General features: G+C 40.6%; 1 pseudogene; it reads left to right on the top strand.

Annotated features, from left to right (window-relative positions):
• The window catches only part of LOC133140509 (NACHT, LRR and PYD domains-containing protein 12-like), a 195,968-nt pseudogene that overhangs the window by 162,484 nt on the left and 10,930 nt on the right, over nt 1-22,554 (top strand).

Here is a 22,554-nt window from a genome sequence, read left to right as displayed (position 1 = left end):
GCCAGGTGACAGTTACTGCAGTTCTTGACGCACTGAAGCAGGAGTGGTGGTGTTTAGCTCCAGAAAGGGACCGCATGTTGGCCAATGCAGAGTGTTCCCCAAAAATGTAAGTAGTAGGCCAAAGAGAAAAAGTAGCCAGCCAGGGGGGTTCAGATGAATTCCCCTGGCCTCTTTTGTTCTGACGCATTTTGGAGGCTTCCAAATTAAATTGTTTATTCAAGCAAAGAGTTATCATTACCATATTTTCTTCTTTCTTTCTGAACAAATTTCACATTGTATGTGATGTTGGCATATTTCAATGTAAACTTAACAAAATGCTTAAGAATAAAGGCATGTATTAGGGATTAATTTAACACAAAGTATTTTACAAAGCATTAAATAAAAGTCGCTTCACTTTCATGGCATCAAAATATCAAGTATTTATTTGCCTCAGATTCAATGCAACATGTAAACGAGCGAGCAGCTTATTATGGTGATGATGTTTGTGCGTCAGATGTGCATTATGAATACTGCTCTTTTCGGGACATTTAGAATGTATATAAAAGTTTATTTGACAAGCAAAATGATGAGTTGGCGACTGGTCAGGCTTTAGCCTTCCTTGTTGCTAATGACATGAATAGTTGCAACATTGTATTGCATTTAATTCACAATTCCTGTGAGCAGTGCTCAAGCAGAGCGCTCTTTCAGCAGGCTAAAGCTATTGACATCACACCTGCGCTCGACAATGACCGAGGAGCGTCTTTCTTAACTTGTCTTTATCAGGAGAGAAGCGACAAAGAATATTAATCTGGGAAAAGTTCCCTTCAATTTAGGAAAAATGAAATAGGCTATAAAAAGATGACTTTGTAGGCCTGATGCATGTATGGTAGGTTATGGTGGATGAAATATTTTAATTAAGTGGTCACTGAGTGTATTTGCGGTGTGCTAGAGGGTAGAGGCTCTTGTACCGTCACAAGCTATTGTGACATCAAATCGGTGGACTCTTGCCAGTACAGTTTAAATATTTGCATTTACAAGCATTATTGTAAACCAGCAACGTACAGTTAAGGCCTATAGAGAACCAGACAGGTGGGAACAGGTTAGGTGGGCATCACATAGGCCTACATTTCCCCCTGGGTACGTAACTCCCTGGGCAATGCAATTTATTTGGGGCCATTATTATTCAGACATGACCAGGATATGGAATTCGCAGAAAAGAGTAGGCCTACCGGCAGGTGATAGTTTTTTTCGTTGGATGAATCTGAGCCAAATCATGAATAACAATCACTGCTCGGAAGGATCCCGCGCGGCCATGTTATAATCGCGCTAAATTATGATTTAATTAGGCCACATTGGACTGGACAAAATTATGTAGGCCTAGGTTTAGCTACTGTCATTTCAGAGTATGAGAGCTGATCAAGATTCAGTTGTGCTTCATGTAGCCTACGTCATTGTACAGAGATTACATTGTTTAGTAACAAACAAATGACCACAACACGTTAGGATTACTATTGTGGAAAATCTGAATTTAAATGAGGGTAGGCTGGTAGCGCGTGTTCCTCCGAGCCGAGGCGAGCGAGGGACGTGCTAGCTTTCTTCGACACTCGATCATGGGCCAGGCAAGGTTGACTGACAGGCTGACCTGACCAATGCTAGCGCTTGAGGGCGGGACATTCCCAGATTCATGATTCATTCATGAAAAATTCACTACCGGCAGCTTGTAAGAACTGCCGGTCCTCCAGAAGAAGTGGCGGTACTGCAAAGACTTAAATGCAAGAGTTCCGGTACAGCGTACCGATGAGTACTGGCTCAGTTCGAGCACTGAGATGTAAAATATAACACAGAAAACCAAAAAGAAAAAAGCAAACTCCCTGTCCACTGAAAGATGTGTGTTATATTTTACATCTTACCTTTAGCTGTGCCAAGCGTCCCACAACATTGCAAACAAACTCACTGCCCACTCTGAAAGATGTTATCTTTTACATCTTACCTAACCTTTTAATACTTTATTATAATATACTCATTGTTCTTTACAGACTGAACAGCTGTGCCTTAACAGTGGAGTCCTGTGATATTGTGGCCTCAGCTCTCCAGTCATCAAACTCACCCCTGAGAGATCTGGACCTCAGCAACAATAACCTGGGAGATTCAGGAGTGAAGCTTCTCTGGGCTGGACTGATGAGTCCAAACTGTAAACTACAGAGACTGGGGTGAGTAGTGTGGTGTACTGTGCAACCTTATCTAAATAGAATTAGTGATTATGGCTCTATGCAGTGAAATTATAAAAAGCTCTTGCTCTCTCAGTTTACTACTCTGTCCATCAGCATTCTTTCTTTGTCCACATTAGTCTCATCCCTCTCTTCTTACTTCTCTATCTAAAACCTCATGAGTCTTACGGTTGCCAGGTTTGTGGTTCCTGACCAGAATGTAAGGTTTCAGTGGAGTCTGTAGTATCAGGGCACAGGTGATGACTGGATTTTGGATGTCTGATTGATGTGGTAAAAGACTGACCACCAGCATAGTAAAATATTTCAGGTCTGTCACACATTGCAATCGTCATCCATCTCCACTATTCACTATATGCTATGAACTCTTATCAAATCCTTAATTTTACCCCACTCTCTGATGAAGGTGAGCTATACTCCTCACAATATAGTACATTTCCACCTACAGAACAGGACTTTTCTGCTGACTGTAAAGAGGTGCTGCAGTTAGCGGTTGGTGATTGAGCCTGATAAGGTTCAGTCACTTTTTAGATGCACAAGTAAAAAGAAAGCCAATGGGCCAGATACCAGTTCTGCACTTCTTTTAAGGTCATGTTCAGAGGAGATGACAACAGCATGGTGCCCTGTCTTTCAAAGGTCACCTGATTCACACACCATCCCCACCCTGTGGAAGAAATACATTATTATTCCTGTCCCTAAAAACCATGTTCCACAGTGTTATGTATGGGGGTATGTGTGGTTCTAGTCTCGCCCTGCAGGTGGAGCCAGGAGGTGAACCCTGCACTGATTACTAACCCGCCACACCTGCCGTAGGCTGGAGTATATAAACTCCTCCCCTTCCTCCACATGGTCACTCTCTCTTTGTCTTGGCAGCCAGCTCTGCAGCAGCAGGGCTTTCAACCGCCACCATTTTGTTTTGAGCAGTTCATGGTTCCTGTGTTACAATAAATTTAGTTCTTTTCAAACAATGTCTTGTTTCCACTAAGTTATATTCCCTGAGCCAGGGTTGTAACAACAGTGAATAATGACTTTAGGCCTGTGGCACTAACCTCCGTTGTTATGAAATGTTTGGAGAGGATTAAGGTGTCCCTGTTTAAAGAGGTCAAATCTTTACTAGATCCCTTTCAATTTGCTTATACAGATGCAAGGTACAGAGAAATAATTCATTTTGTCCACTATGCGAAGGAGAATGCTGCTCTCAGAACCAAGATCAGTCTGCACAGGGCCCCCTCAGGGTTGTGTTCACTCCCCGGTTTTATTCACACTAAATACAGATGAGCGCCAGCAGCCAACTTGGGAACTGTACCTAGTGCACAGGGGCAGTAGCCTAATAGTGTAGCATTCTGCGATAGACAGGTTTGTGCAGTGGTGTGACTCAAACCATCTGATTTTAAATGTGAAGTAGATGGAGGAGATGGTGTTTGACCCTACATCAGTGGGCGATCACAGGCCAGTTGTTATCCATGGCCAAGCCATCACACAGGTTTTCATTATATTTGTAAACAGTTTTTAATAGAAGACTGTCACTCAGATGCTTTTCACCATCAAAGTGGTGAGAAACTCCCCAATAGGAAATCTCAGGAGGAACTTTGCTGTTGAGGGGGAGCACATCCTCCTTCAGGGTCCAGCGTTTAACATTGATGGAGTGCTGGTAAAATAAGCGCTTAAAAGCCACAAAAACAGTCATTTTTCACATTAAAATTCCACATAAGCAGAATTATTGTCCACAATACTTTAATTTAAGGTTAAGCTGTTATTTCATAACATTCCTGTTTTGTGGAAATACGTTTTTTTTTGGTTGTCCTCCCTAAGGATACAAGGACTTTTAGCCAAGACAGGAGGAATTTATGGCCAGCCAGAATAAACTGCAAAGATTTCCTGCCTTCACAAAGCAGCAGAGTGTGTTCTGATCACTTAATTCAAGGTAGAATATAGCCACATCAAATTGATTAATGCCAGTTTTGACAACTAACATTAATGTTAGTATCACGTTACTAAAGCAGGGTAACATTAGCCGGCTAGTTACTTAACGTTAGTTGACTGGCTAGCATTCGCTAATTTACGTTAATGATCCTTATCTTAAATGAGCACACTGGCCACTCTGCTAGTAAAGTCGACTTGTCATTTGGCTAAACAGCTCTGTGGCTGTAATAAATGTGTTGTAAGATTAATCAGCCACCTCAGCTACATTTATGATATCTTCCCTTCATTTCCTGGCAAACTATCATGTCCATGTCGTATGGATCTAATCCATTGCTAAGACTATATCATATCGTCTCCGTGATAGTTTATCTAAAGTGTCTTTATTTTTCATGTTGGTTGTCATTTGTGCATTTTGTCTGCATGCCTTGACGGAGGTTAGTATTCACATTGCCATCTCATGTACATCCTTTGACATCAAATATGGCTGTGGTTTGTTTTGAGTGACATCATAAAATACTATGAATCCAAGTTACCATCAGAGACAGACAGTTACTATCATTGTGAAGCGATGGAGTATTTTCAAAGTGGATTTGAGAAGAGAAAGTAGAAGAAGGAAGATGTCCAGTTTCAGGAAAGTTTGCCTAAACTGACATAAAAGGGGGCGGCCTGTAGCCTAGTGGTTAAGGTACATCAATGGGACATGTTGGTTTGATCGGCCGTTGGGCCCTTGAGCAAAGCCCTTAACCCTGCATTGCTCCAGGGGAGGATTGTCTCCTGCTTAGTCTAATCAACTGTACGTCGCTCTGGATAAGAGCGTCTGCCAAATGCCATTTATGTAATGTAATGTAATTTAATGTAAAAAACAGCCAGTCTCCATGACAGAGGAGTAACAAGTAGAAGTAGCTGACGTTTAATCTCTCCCATTGAGATTAAAAATCTCATTTTCAAGAGAGACCTGGCCAAGACAGACAGCAGCACAAATAATTTAAAAAATAAATAAATAAGGATATACCAATTACTAAGTCTACTGGTGCCCAGTGCTGGCCAGCCAACCCGATCCTATAAGGTACAATGCTGAGTGAGAGCCCTACAATTTGTAATGAATCTCAATCCAGATTAAAACTTTATGTTCAAGGTTCAGTTATAAGGTCAGCTGCCAATGTAAAAAAGATAGGATCTAAAAAGTCAGGACCAGCAGATTTTCTTGGATCTAAGGCTTTAATGGCTTTGTGTACTTCCTGTACTGAAAAGGGGGTAAATCTGAAGGTTTGACTAATATACACAGGTTCATCAGCACAGGGTTGTGTGGAAGCAGATGAGACAGAATCAAACAGAGCGGTTGAAGATATGAAGTGCTCATTAAAACAGTTCAACATTCAGATTTGGCATGAACTGCAACTGAATCATTCATTACACACGGAGGTAAAACATGAGTTATTGTTCACAGACATTGACTTAACAGATTTCCAAAATTTTCTAGGATCATTTAGATTAGTTGTAGGAACAGACAAATACAACTCTGACTTGGCTTTTTTGAGTGCATTTGTTTCGTAAAAAAAAAAAAGCCAATCAATATCAGACCTTGATTTCCTTGCTTTTGCCCAGGCTAAATTATGTTCACGAATAAGTCTTGAGAGCTCCAGTGAAAACCAAGAGTTACAATCATTTCCAGGCTGTTTCAATGTCAGGGATGAGTTCTATCATACTCCAATTAAAAAGAAAGAAGTCATGTAAAAAAAACCCGCTCAGTAAAATTATGAATAATGCATGTTTTTGTTTTGGGATCTTAGTATTTCTAACAGCAGCAACAGCACAGTGGTCACTTAGGTCATTGCAGATCCTCTCCAAATCCTTAAGGTTCCGAGGCTGTTGCTTGGCAACCCAAAGCTTCAGTTCTCTCCACAGATTTTCGATGGGATTTAGGTCTGGAGACTGGCTAGGCCACTCCAGGACCTTAATATGCTTCTTTTTCAGCCACTCCTTTGTTGCCTTGGCCGTATGTTTTTGGTCATTATCATGTTGGAAGACCCATCCACGACCCATTTTCAGTGCTCTCACTGAGGGAAGGAGGTTGTCGCCCAAAATTTCCTGGTACATGGCCTGGTACATTCATCCTCCCCTCGATATGGTGAAGTCATCCTGTCCCCTTAGCTGAGAAACACCCCCAAAGCATAAGTTTTCCACCTCCATGCTTCACAGTGGGGATGGTGTTCTTGGGGTTGTATTCAGCATTTCTCTTCCTCCAAACACGGCGAGTCGAGTTGATGCCAAATAGCTCTATTTTGGTCTCATCTGACCACATCACCTTCTCCCAAGCGTCCTCTGGATCATCCAGGTGTTCTTTGGCAAACTTCAGACGGGCCTTTACATGTGCCTTCTTCAGCAGAGGAACCTTGCGCGTGCAGTAGGATTTTAATCCTTCACGGTGTAGTGTGTTACAGATGGTTCTCTTCGTGACTGTGGTCCCAACTGCCTTCAGTTCATTAACAAGCTCCTCCTGTGTAGTACTGGGCTGATCCCTGACCTTTCTCATGATCATTGATATCCCACGAGGCGAGATCTTGGGTGGAGCCCCAGACCGAGGGAGATTGGCGGTGACTTTGTGTTTCTTCCGTTTCTAATAATTGCTCCAACAGTGGTTAACTTCTCACCAAGCTGCTTGCTTATTTTCTTTTAGCCCATCCCAGCTTTGTGCAGGTCTACAATTTTGTCCCTGATGTCCTTAGATGTCCTACAGACTGAACAGCCTTTGTCTTGGCCATGGTGGAAACGTTGGAATCTGATTGATTGTGTGGACAGGTGTCTTTTATACAGCTACATAACGATGTAACGAGTTGACACAGGTGTTTTGGGTAATGAGTTGAGATTAGGAGTGCTTCTTAATGGAAAACTAACTGGTCTGTGGGAGCCAGAATTATTGCTGATTGGTAGGGGATCAAATACTTATTTCATGCAAAAATATGATAATAAATTTATAAAATGTATATGTTATTGTGGATTATTTTGTGATATTCTGTCTCTCAATGTTAGAATGTACCTATGATTAAAATTCTACACAGTTCCATTCTTTGTAAGCGGGCAAACCGACAAAATCAGCAAGGGATCAAATAATTATTGCTCCCACTGTAGCTCAAAGTGATATAAAATTTAAAAAAACATAAAATTTAAAGAAAAACATAATAAAAATAAGGACAGAACAATAAAAGCAGTGCTGCTAGATTAAAAAGCTAGGTTTTCAGTTGCCGTTTAAAAATGTCCACTGAGCTAGCTGTTATTAATTGGCAGGGTGTTCCATAATTTAGGGGCGTAATGATTAAAAGCAGCATCCCCAATTTTTGTGAACCACAGGGAATAATTGAGGGCTCGTGAAGGGACATAAAACAATGAGCTAAACCATTCAGAGCTTTGTAGACAAGTAAAATAATCTTTAAATCATTTTTTGGAAGACCAGTAAAAAGACCATTGCAATATGCTAGCCTACTTGAAATAAAAGCATGAACTAACTTCTCTGAATCCTGACTTGATAAAAATGGCTGTGACTTGGCAATATTTGACGAAAGCAGTCTTAGTCACCTTGTTAATGTATGAGACGGGTGCATGGGGGGTTGGACCCAAACCAGACAACAGAGATTAAATAAAGTCCCGTCAGGGCTTTATTCAGGGAATGTCCAGTGGGCGTAGTTGAAACACAAAATCATACACGTGAAATCCAGCCAAAACCAAAGTACAGTACCGAGGGAGAAGGCAGTCTCTTAATCGGTACATCATGCAAAAAGTCCAGTAACCAGGAAAGCTGTCAGTAGTGCAGACGGACGGTAGGCAGGCTCAGGGTCGATGACGGAGCAAGAGTCAAGACCAAAGTCCACTCCGCGGGGCAAAAGCACAAAAACAGCAGGCAAAGTTTGTGGTACAGGCAGGCAATGGTCAAAAAAACAGAAGTAAAATAACAATGGTCAATAAACAGCCTTTGATCACAAAGGATAGACAATAGCTTGACAAACTTCTTAACCGTGCACTGACAAACAGGAGGCAATAACTTCAAAAAGACTTGACATGGAACTGAGCTTATATGCAGGTGTAGACAGGTGCAGACATGAGAGCAGCATGAGAATGGAAATCAGGTGTGCAGGATTGACAAGTTAACAAGATAATTAGTAATCGTTAATTAGTAATCGTTAGTAATAAACCTATCCTGCCCTAGCGTTAGTAAATTAATAAATGACATGAACAAGAAACGTAAGGTAAACATGAACACATGGTTAGAATGTTAGTATTGCCTAATCCTGATCTAAAGTTAGTAGATTAGTAAGAAGACAAGGGAAATTGAAACAATTAGGGAAGCTTGAGTGACAGAAAGGGAGAGAGAGAGAAAGCATGAATGCAAGGTTTGCAGAAAGACACAAACAAGTATATGCTAAACAATGAACAGAACAACATAACATGAAACGACATAAATCGTGACATAAATTTGCGAACTGTGACATTAATAAATTATATAACGTGACATGGCAAGACTAAGAAATCGTAACAAGAACTAAACATGAAACATAACATGACATGAAAATGAAACGTAACAAGAAATAAAACATAAAAACGTGGCGTGACTAGACAAACATAATACGTGACATGACAATAAAATAACTAAGACAAGAATTAAACATGAAACATGATGTCACAAGCATGAAACATGACAGTGTGTGGTTTAAAACTTAGATCAGTCTAAAATGACACCTCAAAGTAAGTGGAGAGAGAGAAGGAGGCAGACAAAAATAGAAGAGAAAGCACAACTGCCATGGAAGAGCGGTAAGAAACAGAAAGAGAGAAGTGATGGAGGAAATGGTGAAGAGGAGGCACAAATGAGCGAATGGTCAGAGGAGGAGAGAGTGGACTGGAGCACGTCACCGGTAGCCAACGCAGCAGCAGAAGATTCCTTAAAGTGACATTACAGTTTGGTACAACATACATACTGGTGTTATTACAACTGTGTCCCGAGTTGTGGCACTGTATGGAAGAAGAACTTCAATAGTTATTCTCTGTATAATCAAACATTTCTAAACATGACATGAAGGGTTGAGAGCTTTCAGGATCTAGACTTGATTCTTGGCTTTCGATTACCTTTGGAGCAGGGGTGCACAGCAAGGACTGATCCACTTCAGGATTTTGTGCAACTTCTGCTTTTAATTATTGAATTAGCTAAATGATGTCTTATATATGAACCAGCTACAACTGCAGACTGCAAGTGTATCCTAAAGATTGTACTGTGCTCAAGTACAGGAGCCCTCCAGGACCGGAGGTGTGCACTCCTGCTTTGGAGTCTGTTATTGGCGTTTTTCACCACGAAAAAACAGTCAAAGCCATGGGTGAAGCAATAGGCTTACATCAAACAGTTATAGTTTCGGGAGGTAGATGAATGTATCTGATATATTTTATTGTTATGATGCCGATACCTTTTAAGGGCACAGTCTACAGTATTGTTGTGCTTATTTATGTAGGGTGCCAATAATTCTGGAGTCCACAGGATATGAGCATGTTGTGTGTATGTCAGTCTGCCTTTAGCTGTGTTGGATTGCAATGCTGTGGGAAGTTTGTCACAGAAAACCAAAAGGAAGACTAAGTGTGTTATATTTTACATCTTACCTTTAGCTGTGCCAAACATCCCACAACATTGCAAACTAACTCACTGCCCACTCTGAAAGATGTTATCTTTTACATCTTACCGACATGATCGGTATCATATCGGTATTTTTAGTTAGCTAGGTAAGCAGTGTTTGGATAGTGAACTTTGGTCACTTTTGCTCTGTTGTTTGTTTCTTTGTTCAAAAAAAAAAATTCTAATAATAATTGGCTCTCGTCCTTATCTTTGTTGTACAGGTAGCAGTTGAAATTGTACTTCCCTCTAGGGTCTTTCAGCGAACTTATCCCTGGTTATGGGTATGCACTTTGTTGTACGTCGCTCTGGATAAGAGCGTCTGCCAAATGCCAATAATGTAATGTAATGTAATGTAATCTTACCTAACCTTTTAATGTACTCATTCTTCATTACAGACTGAACAGCTGTGACCTAACAAAGGAGTCCTGTAAAGTTGTGGCCTCAGCTCTCCAGTCATCAAACTCACCCCTGAGAGATCTGGACCTCAGCTACAATAACCTGGGAGATGCAGGAGTGAAGCTGCACTGTGCTGGACTGATGAGTCCAAACTGTAAACTACAGAGACTGGGGTGAGTAGTGCAGTATACTGTGTGACCTTAACTCAATAGAATTAGTGATCATGGCTCTATGCAGTGAAATGATAAAAAGCTCTTTCTCAGTTTACTACTCTGTCCATCAGCATTCTTTCTTTGTCCACATTAGTCTCATCCCTCTCTTCTTACTCCTCTATCTAAAACCTCATGAGTCTTAGGGTTGCCAGGTTTGTGGTTCCTGACAAGAATGTAAGGTTTCATTGGAGTCTGTAGTATCAGGGCACAGCTGATGACTGGATGCTGGATGTCTGACTGATGTGGTAAAAAAACTGACCATGACATTTGGCAGATGCTGTTACCCAGAGCGACGTACAGTTGGTTAGACTAAGGAGGAGACAATCCTCCCCTGGAACAATACAAGGTTAAGGGCCTCACTCAAGGGCCCAATAGCTGTGCGGATCATATTGCGGCTACACCGGGATTAGAACCACCGACCTTGTGTGTCCCAGTCATTTGCCTTAGCCACTATGCAACAAGCCGCCCTGCAGAGTAAAATGTTTCAGGTCTGTCACACATTGCAATCGTCATCCATCTCCACTATTCACTATATGCTATGAACTCTTATCAAATCCTTAATTTTACCCCACTCTCTGATGAAGGGGATCTGTACTCCTCTCAATACAGTACATTTCCACCTACAGAACAGGACTTTTCTGCTGACTGTAAACAGCTCATTCCCACCTACAGAGCAGGACTTTTCTGCTGACTGTAAACAGCTCATTCCCACCTACAAAACAGGACTTTTATGCTGACTGTAAAGAGGTGCTGCAGTTAGTGGTTGGTGATTGAGCCGGATAAGGTTCAGTCACTTTTTAGACACACAAGTAAAAAGAAAGCCAAAGGGTGCCATGCTGTTGTTATCTCCTCTGAACATGTCCTTAAAAGAAGTGCAAAAAAGTCACCTGATTCACACACCATCCCCACCCTTTGGAAGAAATGCATTATTATTCCTGTCCCTAAAAACCATGTTCCACAGTGAATAATGACTTTAGGCCTGTGGCACTAACCTCCATTGTGATGATGTGTTTGGAGAGGAATATGGTGTCCCTGCTTAAAGAGGAGGTCAAATCCTTACTAGATCCCTTTCAATTTGCTTCTACAGGCACAAGGTACAGACAAAAAATTAATAATGTCCTGTATGTGAAGGAGAATGCTGCTCCCATAGCCAAGATCAGTCAGCACAGGGGCCCCTCAGGGTTGTGTTCACTCCCCGGTTTTATTCACACTAAATACAGATGAGCACCAGCAGCCAACCTGGCAACTGTGCCTAATGCACAGGGGCAGTAGCCAACTAGTGTAGCTTTCTGCGATAGACAGGTTTGTGCAATGGTGTGACTCAAACCATCTGATTTTAAATGCAAAGTAGATGGAGGAGATGGTGTTTGACCCTACATCAGTGGGTGATCACAGGCCAGTTGTTATCCATGGCCAAGCCATCACACAGGTTTTCATTATATTTGTATGCAGTTTTTAATAGAAGACTGTGACTAAGATGCTTTTCATCTTAGTGACAGTCGGCCTGTAGCGTAATGGTTAAGATGAATGGGACACGCAAGGTAGGTGGTTCTAATCCACAATAAGATCCGCACAGCCGTTGGACCCTTGAGCAAGGCCCTTAACCCTGCATTGCTCCAGGGGAGGATTGTCTCCTGCTTAGTCTCATCAACTGTACGTCTGCCAAATGCAAATAATGTAATGTAATGTAATGTTTTCACCGTCAAAAAGTGGTTGAGAAAAAACTCCCCAATAGGAAATCTCGGGAGGAACCTGGCTGTAGAGGGGAGCTCAAGGTGTAAAGTAACGGTAGAACGGATTTAATATAAATGTGATACGAAATCTATCACAGCCAGTCGAATTGGTTTAGTAGGTTATAGTTGAGGTAATAAACTAGCTGGAAGTAGAAAGTGTCAAATGAGGGAAAGTACAGTGAGCAGCTTTAGAGAGGCAGGGTGATGCAACTTGAGCTTCAGGATTTGTCGAGGTTTGGTCATGAACCGGGGGAGGAACAAGGCTACAGCAGTCCACAGCCTTACTTTACTTACTTTCTTATTTTATTTAACAGGGACCACGATGAACCAGATTTAGCTCTGTAGCTAATTTTCATCTGCTGTCTCTGGACAGGGAAGACATTAAAATACATTACAAAGCATTTACACCACAACAATCCATTTGATGTGATTACAGTGACCAGGTAGATAAAATACTAGTTCAGTCAGGACCACTGGTGTCAAAGTTAGAATCTTTTTTATAAATCTTAGACACAATACCGTTATGTTTGGCGGTATGTCTCTGCTCTGAAAGCCCTCCCAGCCATCCATACAAGCATGGATAAGACCAGGAGGGGGCAACAGCAAACCCCCAGAATTACCATACACCAACACACTGTTCGTAAGATGGACTCCGGCTGACATGGTGACTATGGGAAAGACATTCGGCTACCGGAAGAAGCCCTTCATCCAGTCAGCTCGAGGCCATTTGAACATTATGTGGGCTGTGTGTACCAACAGCTATTTAGACTTACAAAAACTAAAAATGAAACCTGGGGAAATTACTGTTTGTAATGGTGATGGCTATGCCGATGTGTACGGCTTTGGCTTAACTACCTCTTAAGCTCAAGGCCAAAAAATCAGTCCAAGCCATGGGTGAAGCTATAGGATTACTGAAATAAACAATTTGCAACATCAAACCGTTATAGTTTCGGGAGGTAGATGAATGTATCTGATATATTTTATTATTATGATACAGATACCTTTTAAGGACACAGTCTACAGTATTGTTGTGCATATTTTTGTAGGGTGCCAATAATTCTGGAGCCCACAGGATGTGAGCATGTTGTGTGTATGTCAGTCTGCCTTTAGCTGTGTTAGCTTGCAATGCTGTGGGAAGTTTGTCACAGAAAACCAAAAGGAAAAAAGCAAACTCCCTGTCCAGTGAAAGATGTGTGTTATATTTTACATCTTACCTTTAGCTGAGCCAAACATCCCACAACATTGCAAACTAACTCACTGCCCACTCTTAAATATGTTATCTTTTACATCTTACCTCAGCTTTTAATACTATAATATACTCATTCTTCTTTACAGACTGAACAGCTGTGCCTTAACAGAGGAGTCCTGTAATATTGTGGCCTCAGCTCTCCAGTCATCAAACTCACCCCTGAGGGATCTGGACCTCAGCTACAATAACCTGGGAGATGCAGGAGTGAAGCTGCTCTGTGTTGGACTGATGAGTCCAAACTGTAAACTAGAGAGACTGGGGTGAGTAGTGCGGTGTACTGTGTAACCTTAACTAAATAGAATGAGTGATTATGGCTCTATGCAGTGAAATGATAAAAAGCTCTTTCTCTCAGCATTCTGACTGTACGGACATTTAACCGTACCGTAAGTTGTCAAGTGGTCTTATTTAAAGTATGAAGTTACCACAATTAACATTTCTATTTTTGAAACCATTCTTTCTTTACTGCATTTTTTCACACCTGCCTAAAACTTTTGCACAGCATCAGGTTTTTTATTTTCAATAAACATCCAATAAAGCTAAAATTAGAAAAACCTTATGTAATTCCTGAGCTACTGAGATATTCATCACAGTTAAATCTAAAGTTTCACTGAATTCACTTAGTCCACTGAGACAAATAAGTGTGAATTTGTGCCTTTTAAATTCTTCATGAGCTAATTTGTATATGTTGAAAAAGTGTCATCATACAAAGGGAAATCATTTTTTCCCTTTTCGCCTGTGGCACAGTGCTTAAGGAGAGGTACCACATACGAATAGAACACACTACCGTGCCGCCCTGATCTAGTTTTGTCTCGGTACTCCAGCGCATGTGAAATGAAAGATTTCAAGTGCTAACTGTCATCTTTAGAATGACCGTATTTGCATCCATATCAGGTGATCCGTATGAATTAGAAGCCGTTTTATGCATAGTCCCCGATTTCAGGGCACCATAACATTTGGAACAAAGGACTATACATGTGTTTCTGATTAGTCAGTGTGTTCAATCGCTTCCTTAGTGAACATATGTGTCACACTATGGAAGCATATCCGTGAATGAAAATTCCTTTTGCATTTTCATTTGAATTATGACATGGTGTTTAAGTACATGAAATGTAATTCGCGATTTGCATTTTAATTTTGGCGCACATATGTTTCCAGATACCACAGCCTACAATAGTGATGTGTGTAAATCATTCATTGTGTTGTTATTAATTTCCTTAAATCATAGAATTAAATTACAGTTCCCATAATTCTGGGGGAGAAGAAAGGGTGAGAGAAATGGAGCCGGCGTTATTATGAGAGTGCAGAAGAAACTTTCCAATAATTGATTTCCTAACCGTGAATTCAGCAACTCATGTTTGTATGACAAGTTTAGTGAGGCGGCTAGGTGTTTACTACGTTAATAAAGATGCAGAGGAGATAACACTGCTTATTTGCGAGTGACGCACACGTGACTTTTAATGGATCTCAATTGACATTATAGCTGCCCAACAAAGGAATTCAGGCTGTCCCACTCAAACCGACAGTGGTAATGTACGGATTAATTACATGTTCCTCTCCTTTTAACTTATAGTCATGAACCAAATAAACATTTCAGCAACATATAGTTTTCCGAACATATAAATATTACCAAATAAATAAATAATGGGCTTAATGGATGCCTTTATGTTGGAAGGTCCGTCGTCATAACACTTATCCTGCGATGTGTTATCTAACTGTAATATCGAAGTTATATTTCGTAATATTAAAGGTGCGATGAGAAATCAAACAGCGTTGTGCTGCGTTCTCTGAGCTACGAGACGGTCAATTTAATGTTCTGTTTTGTTGAAGAGCTATTGAAGTCGGAAAATCACATTCCGAACATAAAATTGGGGAAGGTTGAATAGGCTTATGGGCCAGTATCAAATAAGGTCTTACAGTTTAGAATAAAATAAATAGGTAACAAAAAATGTAATTGAAATTTGAAATTAAAGCGATTTTTACCTTCATTAGAATGATAATCATTTCTAAAATTTGATTTTCAGAAAATGTATTATATATTTTAAAGTCATAAATGTCAAATGGGATAACAATAAGATTTTAGCTTTTATTACCACTAAATAACTATCAATATTGTATGTGAGATGTCAACACGTATGTAGTGCTCTGGAAATGAAACATTTAGTACTATGCATTTTATAAAAGATTACACGTCTAAAACGGTACCATATTACATTACATTATTGGCATTTGGCAGACACTCTTATCCAGAGCGACATACAGTTGATTAGACTAAGCAGGAGACAATCCTCCCCTGGAGCAATGCAGGGTTGAGGGCCTTGCTCAAGGGCCCAACGGCTGTGCGGATCTTATTGTGGCTACACCGGGATTAGAACCACTGACCTGTCCCAGTCATTTACCTTAACCACTACGCTACAGGCCACCTGTATAAGACTCATTGTCTAAATGAAGATGCAGGCATTACAGGAGGCATTTCAGAGTGGGTTATATTTGCAGATGATAACAAACTGGGAGGTTTTGCAAACAGTTTGGAATCTACCAAAATAATTCAGGAGGCTTTAAACAGAATCCAGTGGGTGGAAACCTGGCAAATGAAATTCAACATGGCTAAACGCCTCTGGCTCTGCTTCAACTGTTAGCAGGTGTAGTATAGCTGCAGGTCTGAGCAATAATATTATTAATGGTTAGGAAGTTAAAACATTCTTTTGTTGACTGGTATTTTATTTTATTTACCGGTGAGTATATTAATTGTCTGACAGTGCTAGACGTCATGAAGCAATTTACCATTAAGTTAGTTTGGTTCTGTTGGCTAGCTTTCACAATTGGGTCAAAGCCAACAACAGTGGAGGGTAACGTTTTTGAAGAATGATGGCTAAAAGCTGCCTGAAATTGTATTTTTATAGAATGAACAAAGCTTACAGTAAACTGCTCAGAGCCAGCTATCATAGCCGCGGTAACCACTACCGCCACATTTTAAACAATGTCGTCATGGTTACTGTCCTAGGCCACAGATAAATGAGGAAGAACGCAATTTTGAATTGATTGCGTTTTTTCAATCAGCTAAGTGAAAATGTAAAAATTAATGGCCAGAATACTAATATGTCATCATATTTCAATGACTTGATTAGACTATTTACACCCCCAGCTGTGTCAATATCCACGATATACCACAGGTTTGAGTTCCATAACACTTACAATTACCACATTTATCTTTCAACATTTCACAAAAACAAGACAAACTTTTTATGAATGTTTTTTTAACGGAACTTTATTTTATGTTGAATTAACTCTTCCTGAACAGTCGTTCAGTATTGCTAACGTTAGCTACTAGCAATAATGTATCCGCACTCCACTAACGTTAGCTATACAACGCTATTGCAATAATGTATCCCCACTGCACTAACGTTAGCTAGCTTGCTACTTTACGTTACATCTGAAAACACTGACACAAAAGTAATTTGTCTTTGCTGCAGACGTTTATCTGGACACAGCCAGATAACGTGCAGTTATTGAGATGACTCATAACGACCTTGTGAGATGACAACGTTAAGTTAATTTCGGTTACAAAGTAGATAGCGGTGATCTAAACGCAGAGTAATATTAAAAGATGTGTGAACATCGTAGATATTGGCACGGCTGGAACGCAAACTGTGATCATATAAACACTGTTTCTTGTGTTTGCAGATTAAATTCATGTTCGAAATCAGATTCTCATATATAGTCTCATATATGATCATCATATGGGAAAGGTTTGGTAATTGAATCCTTGCAATAGGCTCCCAACCTTGATTTTTTTGTCAGAATAATTTATGAATATAATTTACACAACATCCCTGTTTTTGTATGTACTGCCCAGGGATGCATAGGCAAATGGGAAATTACATATGCATCAACTGCCAAGGTGAACATTATTACAATCACCAGTGAATTTAAATGTGTGTGTGTGTGTGTGTGTGTGTGTGTGTGTGTGTGTGTGTGTCCATGTGTGTTTGGTTTCTCCACAGGCTGGGTTGGTGTAATCTCACAGAGGGCTGCTGTGATGTTCTGGCCTCAGTCTTGCGTTCTCCTCACTCAGAGCTGAGTGATCTGGAGCTGAGAGACAATGAGCTGCAGGATTCAGGAGTGAGAGCTCTCTCTGCTGGATTGGTGGACCCACACTGTAAACTGCAGAGACTGGGGTGAGTACAAACACAAACCCTTCAATCGGGGTTGTAAATGTAAAAAATTTTTTTAATAAAAAGTGAAATCCATGGGTGTTTTAAAAATAAATGGGGGCAATTTAAATAGTAGCATTTGAGCTTTTAAAAAAATAGTTGTAGTGACCAACTGGTGTCATGTGCAATTGGCATCAATATAAGTCAAAACTACAGGCAGAGGAGGAGGAGACTTATGAGATGTAATGATCACATTTGTTCTATGATGGGGATTATGTAGATGCACACACGTCCTTTACATTTTCTTTTCCAACTATAAATTACACAAGAAGAATAAGAATTCTATATTACAGTATATAGTAGGCTATAGTATTACATAATATAGTAAAATCATTATATTCTATATGAATAATTATGGCTGTGTGTTTGTCACGGAACTGACATATTCCGTGATTTCTGTGCAAACATCACATTACATTTTATACAGCAGACACTTTTATCCAAAGCGACGTACAAAAAAAGTGCAAATCAAGGTCATAGAACAAAAACAGAACAGGTCCAATAAGGTACCATTTCCATAGGATCGGTTATAAAGCCATGAACATAAGCCTAGTACGTAAGGTAGATAGAACAGGTCTGTAAGTAATATGGTCAGAAACTACAGTACTGAGAGAAATAGACATGTGAAAGTCCTAGATTAACGTAGATAACACAACATGAGGCTAAAGTCTTGAGACTGGTGAGGATAAGTGACAATAGATTTGCGGACTCCCGCAGAGGAGTCAAGGTACTGTCATGGTTTCTCTCTGTCTACTCTTGGAAATTCCTGTATTTACCGCTCTAGACCTCTAGAGGGCTTGCCGGCTTAGCTCAGCAGGAGAAATTGCCTCCCGCATGTGGAATGCGGGTGTAATCATGGTCGATTGCAGTCAGCTGCTTGGAGAGCTAGACAGACAGACAGACAGACAGACAGTCAGTCAGATAGAGAGTTTTGAAGACTGAATTGCTTTTAATCTTGAGAAGCATTCAGTTAGAAATGAGAAATTAGAAATAGAGAAGTTTAGGGACCTAGTTTGTTTTTCTTTGGGTTGGTTAGTTCCTGAAAACCTTCCCTATTTTTTGTTCTGGATTCCGCTTCTGTTTTCAAGAGTGAGTGGCAGAGTTCGGCACATGAAGTTTAGCCCGTTCGACACTGCCGGTAAAATATCTTGTTTTGTTTCTCCTGACTTGTTTCTCCTGTAGCTCAGGTCAGTTTTTCTGTTGGCAGATCGCCGGGGAGTTTGGTTCCCTTTTTCCGTTCTTTCCTCGCCTATTTTAGTGGTTATCCAATTTATCGTTGGTAACTTTGTGATCCCTTCCCGGTCGCTCTTGGTCTCCCGCCCCTCACATTTCACGCTCCCTTACAGGTACAGTGTGAAGTGGTGAGTCTTGTATAGCAATGGGGAGGTCGTTTCACCACTGGGGAGCTAGAGTAGAGAAGCTCCGCAGTCGGAACAATCGAGAGCCATTCACTCAGCTGGCAGGATGAGCAAGTCGGGCTGGCATTTGGACATTCCACGGCTGTGTCCAAATCAGCGCACTTGCCTACTTGCACCGATTTGGAGACACTCCCTGATTTTTGGCATATCTGTGGTTTCCCTGTTTTCGTGCTTTTGCTGATTTTATTTTATTTTTTCTGCAGTTTTGTACAGCAACTTTCAACCTAATAGTAGCCTTATATATGCATCATTCAGAACTGCGTATATCATTGTTTAATTAATGTGTACTTTTAAACCTACACTCTGACCCGTATGTTGCATGAATTCCTGGAAGTATCCACTGTAATGTTCCATATTGGGGATGATTTCGCAGCTAGTCACAGATGAGCTAGTCACAGTCCAGTCAAACTTCAGCCTGAGTTTAGGGGGCAGCTTATAGGCTCATGTCTAAGGTGCTTGCAATAAGATCAGTGCTGTTGTTGAGCCCTTGAGCAAGGCCCTCAACCCCACATTGATCCATCAGGGATTGGCCATTGTACTGAGATTTATCTTGGCTTTTGTGAATGGGATTCAGTGTTTCCCCCAGGATTTTAAGGAACTGTTATGAGGGGACCATGGACTGCTTTGGGAGTGTGGTTTTACTCTTTTGTAAAACTTCCAATCCTAAACCCCATGCAGATGTATCAGCTTATAAAACGCTTGAGCCTACTCTTGAGCCATCAAGTAAATTGAGTAAAAGCTGTCACGTGTTGTACAGGTTTATGAAAAGCATTCGCATTCCCACTCCAAAACTATTGCACTGCATGTTACATACTGATCAGCCACAACATTAAAACCACATTCTTAAACCAGTGTTTTCATGATTAAAAATGCTTTAAACTGTATAAACTTGTCTATACACACTTAATATTTCATTAATGACGTATGTGCTTTTGTAAGCAGATAATCATAAGTCAATTGGAAAAAATTGAAATCTTGTAAGCTCATTGGGAGGGTTTTGTTAAATATCTCAGTACATACTGGTGTTAACAGATGCTTGAGGAACTGTAGAATTTTTCATATTTCAACAAAATATAGAGCACCCCCCATATTTAGAAATACATGGCATCTAATCTTACATCGGTTTCATCCTTCTTGCCTCCAGTGGAATCACATGGTAGTCTACTGCATGTAGTGAAACTGTATTAAAAATTGAATTAATAAATTGTTCATTAAAGTTATTAATTATTAATTAAACCCCCCCCCCCCAACTGATCCTCAGCTGGAAATGACACAGCTCTTCCATGTCGTCATCACTGTCAGGATATGATTAGTTGTTTTTTGTCTTCATTACCGCTCTCCTGCAAGGCTTCAAGTCCAGTTTATTCATGCCGTTTTTCCAAAGAAATGAAAAGTTTACCTTGCAGGTGAATTTGCCTATGCTTCGGTATGACATTGGCGACATGCCTCAGGCAGTAAGAGCAGTCGTATGGCAGTCAGAGGGTTGCCGGTTCAATCCCCCAACCGAGCTTTGTCGAAGTGTCCCTGCCTTGCATGGCAGCCAATCGCGCCTTGCATGGCAGCCAATCGCCGTCGGTGTGTGAGTGTTTGTATGAATGGGTGAATGGAGAAGCATCAATTGTACAGCGCTTTGGATAAAGGTGCTATATAAATGCCAACCATTTACCATTTACCATTTGGTTTGCTGCCAGTGATCCAGGGGCTCTTGTTAAGATCAATGGCATAATGAATTCCACCAAGTACCAGGACATTTTAGCCAAAAACCTGGTTGCCTCTGCCAGGAGCTGAGATTTGGCTTTAGGTGGACCTTCCAACAAGACAATGACCCCAAACATACTTCAAAATCAACAGAAATGGTTCCGTGAAAAGAAAATGAATGTTTTGCAATGGCCATCTCAGTCTCCAGACTTTGGAAAACATGTGGTCTGAATTGAGGGCAGTCCATAAGCGCAAACCTTCTGCATGGAGGAATGGTCCAAGATCCCTCCAAATGACATTACATTATTGGCATTTATCCAGAGCGACAAATAGTTGATTAGACTAAGCAGGATACAATCCTCCCCTGATCAACGCAGGGTTAAGGGCCTTGCTCAAGGGCCCAACGGCTGTGTGGATCTTTTTGTGGCTACACCGGGAATAGAACCACCAACCTTGCGTGTCCCAGTCATTTACCTTAACCACTATGCTACAGGCTGCCCAAATGTGTTCTCCAACCTTAATAAACATGATAGAAATAGGCTCAGTGCCATTATCCTTACCAGGGGAGGCTGCACCAAGTACTAAAAACAGGGGTGCCAGTGATTGTGAAACCTTTTTTTTATTTTGGAAAGAAATGTATAATTTAAAAAATGTGTAATTTTGGTCGATTCCACTGCAGCATTGATAAAGTAAAATATTTTCCACATGTTGGAAATTACAACATATCTGAGTAATGGTATTATTTGTTTTCTACAGTCTTTTTTGCAAATTTTCATCAAGGGTGCCAATAATTCTGGACCTGACTATGTGTGTAGGTGGTATGTGTATGTGAATGTACACTCACCGAGCACTTTATTAGGTATTTTTTAGACTTTTTTAGGCTACTGCTGTAGCCTATCCACTTAGTGTTACAGTAACAAGTTTCTATCTGCAGAACTGCTGCTGACTGGATTTTTTTTTTTGTGTGTGTACCATTCTTTGCAAACTCTAGAGACTAGTGTGTGTGTGTGTGTGTGTGTGTGTGTGAAAATCCTCGGAGATCAGCAGTTTCTGAGATACTCAAACCTCCCTGTCTGCCACCAACAGTCAAAGTCACTTATATCCAAATTTTTCCCCATTCTGATGGTTGATGTGAACATTAACTGAAGCTCCTAACCCGTATCTACATGATTGTATGCATTGCACTGCTGCCACACAATTGGCTAATTACATAATCACATGAATAAGTAGGTTTAGTAAAGTAAAAATGTTCAGAATAAAGTGCTTGGTTAGTGTGTGTGTTAGTGTAGTGTGTGTGTGTGGGGTGGTGGGGGTATGTGTATGTGAGTCTGTGTGTTTGTCAGGGGGTATGTGTGAGGGTTTGTCTATTTTAGTGTGTGCGTGTGTGCGTGCGTGTGTGCGTGTGTGCGTGTGTGCGTGTGTGTGTGTGTGTGTGTAGGGGGTATGTGTGTGTGTGTGTGTGTGTGTGTGTGTGTGTGTGTGTGTGTGTGTGTGTGTGTGTAGGGGGTATGTGTGTGAGTGGGGGGGGGGTGCAGGTTGGGAATCACAGAGTAACAAAACGATACAATCATGATCCGGGTGATTCTGCGATACGCCATATTTTGTAAGAAAATTATTTACCATACATTATGATATCTGTCACTGAAGAACAATTAGTATTCATTTTTTTAAACAGGAATCAACCGTATACTCTTATACTGTGTACCTGCATTTTTAAGCGGTGTCAGTTTCACATAATTTTAGACAACTGAGATTAAACAATGTAAAACAAAGTGCATGGAGTTTGCCTCTATTCTGATTCAATACAGTTCTTTTTTGGGGCAGAAGGCATATTGCTAAATGTTTATAAAGTAAAACATT

Source organism: Conger conger, chromosome 11, assembly GCF_963514075.1.
Source record: "Conger conger chromosome 11, fConCon1.1, whole genome shotgun sequence".
NCBI classification, from domain to species: Eukaryota; Metazoa; Chordata; class Actinopteri; order Anguilliformes; family Congridae; genus Conger; species Conger conger.
Note: the sequence above shows the minus strand (reverse complement) of the source record. Positions and strands in the feature narration are given on the sequence as shown.